Source organism: Aquarana catesbeiana, linkage group LG03 (genome assembly GCF_042186555.1).
Source record: "Aquarana catesbeiana isolate 2022-GZ linkage group LG03, ASM4218655v1, whole genome shotgun sequence".
Taxonomy (NCBI): domain Eukaryota; kingdom Metazoa; phylum Chordata; class Amphibia; order Anura; family Ranidae; genus Aquarana; species Aquarana catesbeiana.
This window is the reverse complement of record NC_133326.1, coordinates 145,445,643-145,454,681: the sequence shown is the minus strand read 5'-3', so window position 1 is coordinate 145,454,681 and position 9,039 is coordinate 145,445,643. Positions and strand designations below refer to the sequence as shown.

At 41.5% G+C, this 9,039-nt stretch overlaps 1 protein-coding gene across 3 annotated transcripts in view; it reads left to right on the top strand.

Annotated features, from left to right (window-relative positions):
• The first annotated feature begins 3,123 nt into the window (after nt 1–3,123).
• Nucleotides 3,124–9,039, top strand: part of TSGA13 (testis specific 13) — a 25,774-nt gene continuing 19,858 nt past the window's right edge. Inside the window, exon 1 of one of the 3 annotated variants that reach the window (XM_073619409.1) lies at nt 3,124–3,514. The gene's annotated coding sequence lies outside the window, so the exon portion shown is untranslated. The remainder of the gene's footprint in view (nt 3,515–9,039) is intronic. The other 2 variants (XM_073619408.1, XM_073619411.1) reach the window with 2 other exon arrangements.

Sequence of the window (9,039 nt, the reverse complement as noted above, 5' to 3'; positions counted from 1 at the left end):
GAACACAGCACAACTACTTACTTTTTTGCAGCACTCTCCGGATCTTTCTGTACTGCTCATGTTCTCGTAATTTCAGGTCTGACCACCGCTTCCTGAGCTGATCTTTCGATCGTCGTACCCCGAATTTCCGGTGCAGACTCCTGACCACTTTCGCCATGATCTTGGCCTTTCGGACATTGGGGTAAGGCCCATACTTTCCATCATAGTTGGCCTTCTTCAGGATGTCCACCATCTCCAACATCTCCCCAAAGGACATATTTGAGTCCTTTAATCTCCTTCTGGATCGGGACGTTTCAGGCTCCGGCCTTTCCTCCTCCTCCTCCTCCTCGTTGCTGTAATTAGCACGATCCTGCTGTCTATCCGCCATGTGCTCTTCCTCCACTGCGCTGAACGAAAAGGGGCGGGGAATAGAATAGAAAGAACGTCAGGGGCGGGCGGAGTTATACGCATGCGCAGTGTGTATAAATCGTAACGCGCGCGTCTTACATACGATCTGTGAGCGGAGGAAGGAGCATCGGAGACGCCGATCGTGCTAACGAAGGTAGGATCTAAACTTGGGACTATACTGCTTCGAAATGGAAGCCTATATTGTAACAAGATTAGGGGAGTTTGGCCTGACATTAGGGTTTGTCTTGTGTTGTGTCTTGCAGAGAAAATGGATGGGTTCAACGACCACAATTTCCTGCCCCTGTTCATTGACAAGTACAGGGAGCTGCCCTGTCTGTGGCAAGTGAGACACCCCCACTATAATCACAAACAGAAGAGGCAGGCAGCGCTGGAGAAACTGCTGGAGTTGGTGAAGCCGGTGGTCCCCACAGCAACCATCCCTTATTTAAAAGCCAAAATTGGTGGCCTGAGGAGCACTTATCTTAGGGAGCACAAGAAGATCACAGATTCCCAGAGATCCGGAACTGCAGCAGATGACATTTATGTCCCCGGGCTGTGGTACTATGAGAGACTGCGATTTCTGTCAGACCACACTGAAGTCAGGGAATCACTCTCTACTCTTCCTTCCACGCTTCCTTCCATACCAGCTGAGGCTTCTGATGTCCAACCTGGGCCTTCCAGCCAGGAAGAAGTGGAGGAGCCCAGCTGGAGTCAGGTATAGAATTCTTCTACAGATTTCTGGGCAATAAATAAATGATGTTTACTAGATGTTATTATTGATCATTAATTGCTGATTAAAAAAAGTGTTTTACATATGAATAGACAGTAGTGGGCACCCAAAATTGGGACAAGAATGAAAAAGGTTGGGCTCAGAAGGATAGTCTGTTATATTTGTTAACATTCAATTTGCAGCAGTCAGGAGGTGAAAATTGTGTGTGATTGATGAAAACAATACTAAAACTATGTCCCTTTTTCATACACAGGAAGACCTCAGCCAGGAGGAGGCTGTGGAATGTGGCAGCCAGGAAGAGGCGGGGATTAGTGGCAGCCAGGAGGAGGCGGGGATTAGTGGCAGCCAGGAGGAGGCGGGGCTAAGTGGCAGCCAAGAGAAGCCTGGGACAAGTCGCAGCCTGACTGAGTCTCAGGTTCCTCCCCTCCGCCTGCCACATAAACGAGCCAGGAAGATGACTCCCAGTCCTGTGCAGGATTCAGCGTACAGGCTGATCCAGGAGGCTTCGGCGTCCCTCAGAGCCTTCCCCAGTCCTGAAGAGGCCTTTGCCTGCATGGCTGCCACCAAATTGCAGGGCATGCAGGAGGGCCAACGCAAGATCTCTGAGGACCTGATTTATAAAGTCCTACGTAAGGGGGAGAGTGGGGAACTGACACACAAGACGGATGTCATTGAGATCGACGATCCTCCTCCTCCTCCTGCTGCCACAACTCCACCACCACAGCCAAAGGCTGGAAGGAAGCGTGGAAGGAAGACCAAAAAGTGATTGCCCTGGGTTCAGTCTGGTCTGACAAAAGCTGCAGTCTCTCGTATGACCACAGCCTGGGGACACAGATGTCATCTGCTGCTTTCCGGATCTCTGGATTTTCTGGACCACACTGCCCTCCCTTAGATAAGGACTCCTCAGGCCACCAATTTTGCTTTTAAATAATTGATGTCTGCCCTGGGGGTCCAAGGCTTCGCCCACTTCTGCAGTTTCTCCAGCGTTGCCTCCCTCTTTGTTTATAGATGTGACCCCTTAATAAAATTTTTTTAGGTAAATTCTACTCTCCTGTGTGTGTTTTCATCCAAAAAGGACAGTTTGTTGGTGACGATTCAGGTACATTTCTAAAGTACAATGTGAAATTAACAAGGGACAACAACACCAAACAATCTCCTACAGATTAAATAGAACAACATATTAGTGGTGTTGTGGGAACTTGCCACAAAAAACACACAAACATTTTCGGGAGTACTAATCCAAATCACCAAAAAACAAAATTAAAAAAGAGAAAAACAAAAAAAGAATCTACATTAAAGTCCAAAAAAAATAAAAAAAATATGTTGTCAGATGTGAGAAATCAAAATATATTGAGGGAATCCCGATAAATAGTAACGAAATAAGTTTGTGAAAAGTGTGTGTGAATATGAGCATCAAAACTACTTAATTCTTGTCACATTATAAAGAAGAAGAGAGTGCGCTGTATTAAACCATTTTTAACATTGCAGCGTGACGAAAGTGCTGTATCCATTGCGAACGCTAAGTTTACCAGACCAAGCTGTCCCGTGTTGGAATTTCTTCTGAGCATGCGTGGCACTTTGTGCGTCGGAACAGGCCACACACGGTCGGAATTGACGCGATCGGATTTTGTTGTCGGAAAATTTTATCTCCTGCTGTCCAACTTTGTGTGTCGGAAAATCCGATGGAAAATGTCCGATGGAGCCCACACACGGTCGGAATTTCAGACAACGCGCTCCGATCGGACATTGTCCATCCAAAAATCCGACCGTGTGTACGGGGCATTAGTGTTGAGCAGACACAGGTATACACATTTACATATATGGGCAGTGAACTTACTGGATTGATATGGCACACTTGGGCGAAAGGGTATTTCTTTTGTCCTGCCCTTAGCATTAAATTAAAGATCTTTAGTCACTAAGATGTTAAACTGTTACATGACCTATGTAATTAGCTTACATTGTAAGATGATATCATTGGATAGCTTGTGTCCCCAGCCTTAGCTTACAGGGAAAGTGAAATGCAAACACCAAAACAATACAACATAAACACTGTAACAATTCTTTTATTGGAGAAAGAAAAGAAAGTGACAGAACATGTACCTATGAAAAGTGGAGGGTGGTTTTTGGAAGCCCGTTCTATGAAGTTGCCATGTGGAAGTATTCAAGGGTTTTCATAGACTCTAAAGCTCTAAAAACCACAGCCTAGGTAAATCAGCCCCACAGGACAAAATACCTTTGTTAAGTATGTATAGCACTGTGCAAACACTGGCGAGGCACCAGCACATATTTATCACCACCAGCTCAAGAGCTTGCATTTTATAACACCACTCATGCACAGGGAACGTGTGAAATGTTATTGTGCAACAGTAAGCTCACAAGAAGAAGCTCATCAATACTGTAAGTACGTTTTTTCACTTATTACTATAACATTAAAAAGTATAAATTGAAAAGAAGTAATGTACATGGTGGGGGGATGTCATTAAGATTGTGCGTTCAGACTAATTTTACAGCATTTAGCATTTAGGCATTAAAGAAAGCGCCAGATTAAATATCTATAAAACCTACAGTAAACATATCATGGCAAAGAGTGGCTTCCCAAACATATATATATTTTTTTATATTTGTAGTCTTTACTTATTTAGGAATTTGTAATAATAAAATCTGTGAAAGTGCTAGTTATAATCTTTATTTAAAGGGTTGATTCACTAAAAGATTGTATGATTTTACCTAATTAAGAAATTGACGCTGAAGCCACATTCACAACTTTTAAGAAATCAACCCCTTTACATCCATTTAATTTATTCTGACATTCACACATATAAGACATAAAATTTATTTCCAGATTTTTGCATTTTACTTTAGTTTTCCCAACTGTATGCTCCAAAAACATTAAATAAAAATATTATTTTATCAGTAACAATATTGGTGAAAAGCAAACTGATATTTAGGTGACTGTGAAGCTGGATAGTAAATATCCTCTGGTGCCATGATGTACTTTCAGTGTGCCTAGCAGCTGTCCAAACTCTCTGTTGTATCCCCCAAGGGGCAATGAAAAATGTTTTGTTTTCTAAAAGGAGGTAAGTTGTTTGGCCTATACTTGGAAGTTCTGATACTTTGGGGGGCTTCTGCGTCTTAGCCACACACTGGCTAGATATTTAAAAGGTAAGGTGTGTCTCTAGATGATTTATACTATCAAGCTGCTTTGTTGTTTGGCGTGACCCCTGCAATGAGTTTACTTTAAAATAGTTCAGACAATATTTTCTATAGTCAATTAAGCAAGTTCCTTGTTATAAAATCTTTATTTTAGGTGCATCTAGCACACCTGCCGGTTTAGAATATCTACACAAATTAGGGCATTTTCCATGAAAACATCTACAGTAACCTAGTTACTGGCTGGTTTAAAATATTTCCTTTGATTTGACCCAAAAAACTAATGATCACTTTTGTGATTTTATTTTTTGTACTGTGGCTTCAAAGCGGAGGTCCGCCCAAAAAAAAAAAATTAAAAGCCAGCAGCTACACATATTATTCTATTAGTAAAAGCTGCTGCCTTTTAAAAATAGAACACTTACCTGTCCTGGAGTTCCAGCGATGTCTGCACCACTGCTGATGTTTCCATCAGCTGTCAGTTGCTGCCGCGGCCATTGCAGGTAAGGGAACTCGGCAGTGTAGCCTTAAGGCTTCACGCCGGGAACCCTACTGCGCATTGCGAGGCCGCTCCTCTCTCCTACTGGCCCAGTGACAGGGGGAGGAGGAGGGAGGAGGAGGGAGCCCCACGGCTACGGTGCGTACTCCCAGAAGTGGGAACAGGATACCTGTCAAAAGACAGGTATCCTGTCCCCCCCCTGAAAGGTGCTAATTGTGGCACTGGAGGGGGAGAGGAGAAAAATGAGCGGAAGTTCCACTTTTGGGTGGAACTCTGCTTTAAAGTCACCTTGACTCGATAGGCTTTGGACTAATGCAGAGACCAGTACATCTCATCTAAGTGATTCACTGTTAGAACATTTTTAATTCAGGAGCTTTTGAACTAAATAGATTTTAAAGGGGCATATAGTGATTTCTCTTTTAATCACTTCAGCCCCAGAAGAATTTACCCCCTTCCTGACCAGAGCACTTTTTGCTATACAGCACTGCGTCGCTTTAACTGACAATTGCGCGGTCATGCAACGTTGCACCCAAACAAAATTGACGTCCTTTTTTTCCCACAAATAGAGCTTTCTTTTGGTGGTATTTGATCACCTCTGCCGTTTTTATTTTTTGAGCTATAAACAAAAGAAGAGTGACAATTTTGAAACAAAAGCAATATGTTTTACATTTTTCTATAATAAATATCCCCAAAAAATATATAAAAAAAAAAATTCTTGCTCAGTTTAGGCCGATATGTATTCTTCTACATATTTTTGGTAGGGGATAGATTTATGGCATTTTTATTATTATCTTTTTTATTAGTAATGGCGGCGATCTGCGATTTTTATCGTGACTGCGACATTATGGCGGACACATCGGACACTTTTGACACTATTTTGGGACCATTGTCATTTATACAGCCATCAGTGCTATAAAAATGCACTGATTACTGTATAAATGAAACTGGCGGGGAAGGGGTTAAACACTAGGGGGCGATCAAGGGGTTAGGTGTGTCCTATGGAGTGATTCTAACTGTGGGGGGGATGGGCTACCTAGGACATGACAGCAATCACTGCCCCTGATGACAGGGAGCAGTACATCTCTGTCATGTCACTAGGCAGAACAGGAATGCATTGTTTACATAGGCATCTCCCCGCTCTGCCGCTCCATGACAGGATCGTGGGACACCGACGTACATTGAGTCTGCGGGACCCACGGGCATGGTCATGGAGTACGTGGCGGGCGAGCATCTTAATGCCACATCTTAAAAGGGAGGTACCTGTACGCCCATTGGGAGCTGTGCCATTGTGCCGATGTATATCGTCGTGCACTGGTTGGCAATCGGTTAATTTCGTTATTATAGCAAAGCAAGGATTAAAAAATACAATGATTATATATATATATATATATATATTCATTTATATATCATATATATATATATATATATATATATATATATATATATATATATATATATATATATATATCTCAGATATTGCAAATGGATGTATATTTTCATATCCAAAAAAAGGCTCTTGTTTACAGAGCTCAATAGCTTCTGCTAAAATTTAAACACACAAGTTAATCCAAGGAATTCATAATGTATGTCAGAGACACTCCATTAGATGGAGCATCGGAAGTGTTGGTGCTTGTGCCCAATTCATGTACCTGTCACAAAGCTATTGGAATGAATACCAGCTATTGATCTGCCCACTACCGTGTAATCAACAGCAAGGCGGAGCTGATGGGTCTTTAGGTTCCCATCAGGCTCCACCCACCCAATAACAAGTGATTTTCCAAATATGGGCATTTCTATATTTGGATAATGACATAATCTATATCTCAAGCCCCTCTGTTTAAATGTATCTTTTGGCCAGGGAATCTCCCAGCTGACACCTAAATGGGGCCAGGAATAGAGCACTGTGGGAGACACTGTCATATTCTTGACACCTTCTCAGCACAGACATGAACACTCTGAGTACTGCAGTGCCCCTGTTCAGAGCTGGTCTTAATTACTGCCAGTTCTAAGTTCTAATCTAAGAACTGGCAGTAATTCTTTAAAGGGTAACTCCACTTTTGTGGCGGAAAAAATAGCAAATAAAGAAAAATAATATCAATTGCGATACAAGTCATATTGTAATTGAATGTTATTAAAAATGACCTTTTTTTTCAATCTGCAGCCGCTGTAATTTTCTATAAATGTAAAGCAATATGGCTACATGGAGTTGTTCTGTAGTGACCACTACTGACCACTCCCCAGAAACATAATTTCCTGCTTGTGTGATTTGCTCACCAATTTTCCCAGAAGTCTGCCTAAGATACAAGTCAGATTTCAGGCATCCCCTGCAACAAAATGTAATTTTTGGTGAGATAATCCCAATAGGAACACATCTAAAGGGATGCAGGCCCTGCATCTTTCCTAATTAGTGCTCTGCAGCTGCCACAGCTGACCAATAATTATGAAACCACTCCCATTAGACCCACTCAGCCCAGAGGCACAGACAAACACACATGGATTTCTACAGAATAACAAAAGGTAGGAATCTGCAACAAAGGTTGTTATAATCCTTGCAATGTACCTAGATCACCCAGGGGGGAATGTTTTTTTTCTCAACAAAAGTGGAGTTACGCTTTAAGAATCTGTCACTGCCATATTGACGGATTCTTAAAGTGGTGGTAAATTTGCCACATGTGTTGGTAATGTTACTGACACTGGTGCAAATGCTTGCCTGAATTAGAGGCAGGTAATTCTTAAAAAAACTACCACCAGAAAAGTGTAATTGGGACTTTTTTGAATTTCCTTGAATGTGTCTGAGTGCTGACTCCTCAACTGACCCAAATTGACTATAGTTTCCTTTGGAGATCAAGCTTTCGCAGTGAAGGCAGGCATTCTCACAAATGTGCGTGTGATGCCAATGAGGCTGCTGTTTTTCGATGGTGGGGATTACACTGCTAGATCTGATATCATATGAAGTAATTAGTTTTTTATCCTTAGCCTGTAAAAAAGAGCGCTGTTATGGAAAGAACCCCGTGGCAACACTGCTGTAAATAGCAGATCAGCTTGTTAATTACGCAGTCTATGTAAACATTGCTTACTGTATTTCCTGCTCTCTGTAATCTCTCAAGGAGGCTGCACAACAATAACGCATGAAAGTCTTACAACCCTGACTTCCAGTATATTCTGCATTCAGACACATAAATAAAGCACTTTATGATACTTCTGCATGTAAATAATGCTGTACAACTCCTCCATTCTTTATGTCGTTAATACTAGCACATATGGAATATTGGAGGGCGTTTTAGTGTTTTTCCGGTTCCCAAGAAGCTTTAACCTTTTTCCCATTTAGCTCCCTCTTTTTGCCAATATATATTAGCCAGTGGAAAAGGCTTCATCACCACTTAATGCATAATGCTAATTGTGTGCCAAGCCCTGTTTAGGTAATATAAGTAAACTACCCATGTCAACCACAGCTAGAAGAAGGCAGAGGTAGAGGCATTTCCATTAGGCACAATACAATATCTGTGACCTCTACATATCTTAGCTGGCCAATCCACAGATGTAACGGTAGTTACGATTGTGCTATGTATTACATTGATTGGAATTGCAGCCCTCTATATATAAGTCAAACTATCCAAGAACTATAAAAAAAAAAATAAAATAAAAAAGAAAGATGCTCAGAGAATCTTAGAATGTTCTCTGGACTATAATGAATACAGCCACTTTATTTATTTATTTATTTTTTTACAAATCATAATACAGAGATTTTACAGGCACCAAATTCTAGAAATGATATCATATATATCAAAACTTGCGCAACACATGATTATTTGATGACAAAACACACATGCACAGTTAAGCTGGTTATATACATATGGCCATAGATTCTCCCATCCACACCAGTGTTAATTTTGGCAGCAAATTTCGATTTAGTTTTAGTCTTAGGAATAAAATGGAATTTTCGTTTTAGTCCCATTTTAGTCTTCTGCAATTGTTTTATGCCCTGTACACACGGGCGCACTTTTCGGCAACAAAGGTGCGACAGTCTTTCCGATGGACTTTCAACGGACTTTTGATGGACTTCCGACGGACTTTCGAACGAACGGACTTGCCTACACATGATCACACCAAAGTCCGACGAATTCGTACGTGATGACATACAAACGTACTAAAATAAGGAAGTTCATAGCCAGTAGCCAATAGTTGCCCTAGCGTCGGTTTTCGTCCGTTGGACTAGCATACAGACGAACGGATTTTTCGATAGGAACATTGTTTTAGTAGACTAAAATGGTATTAA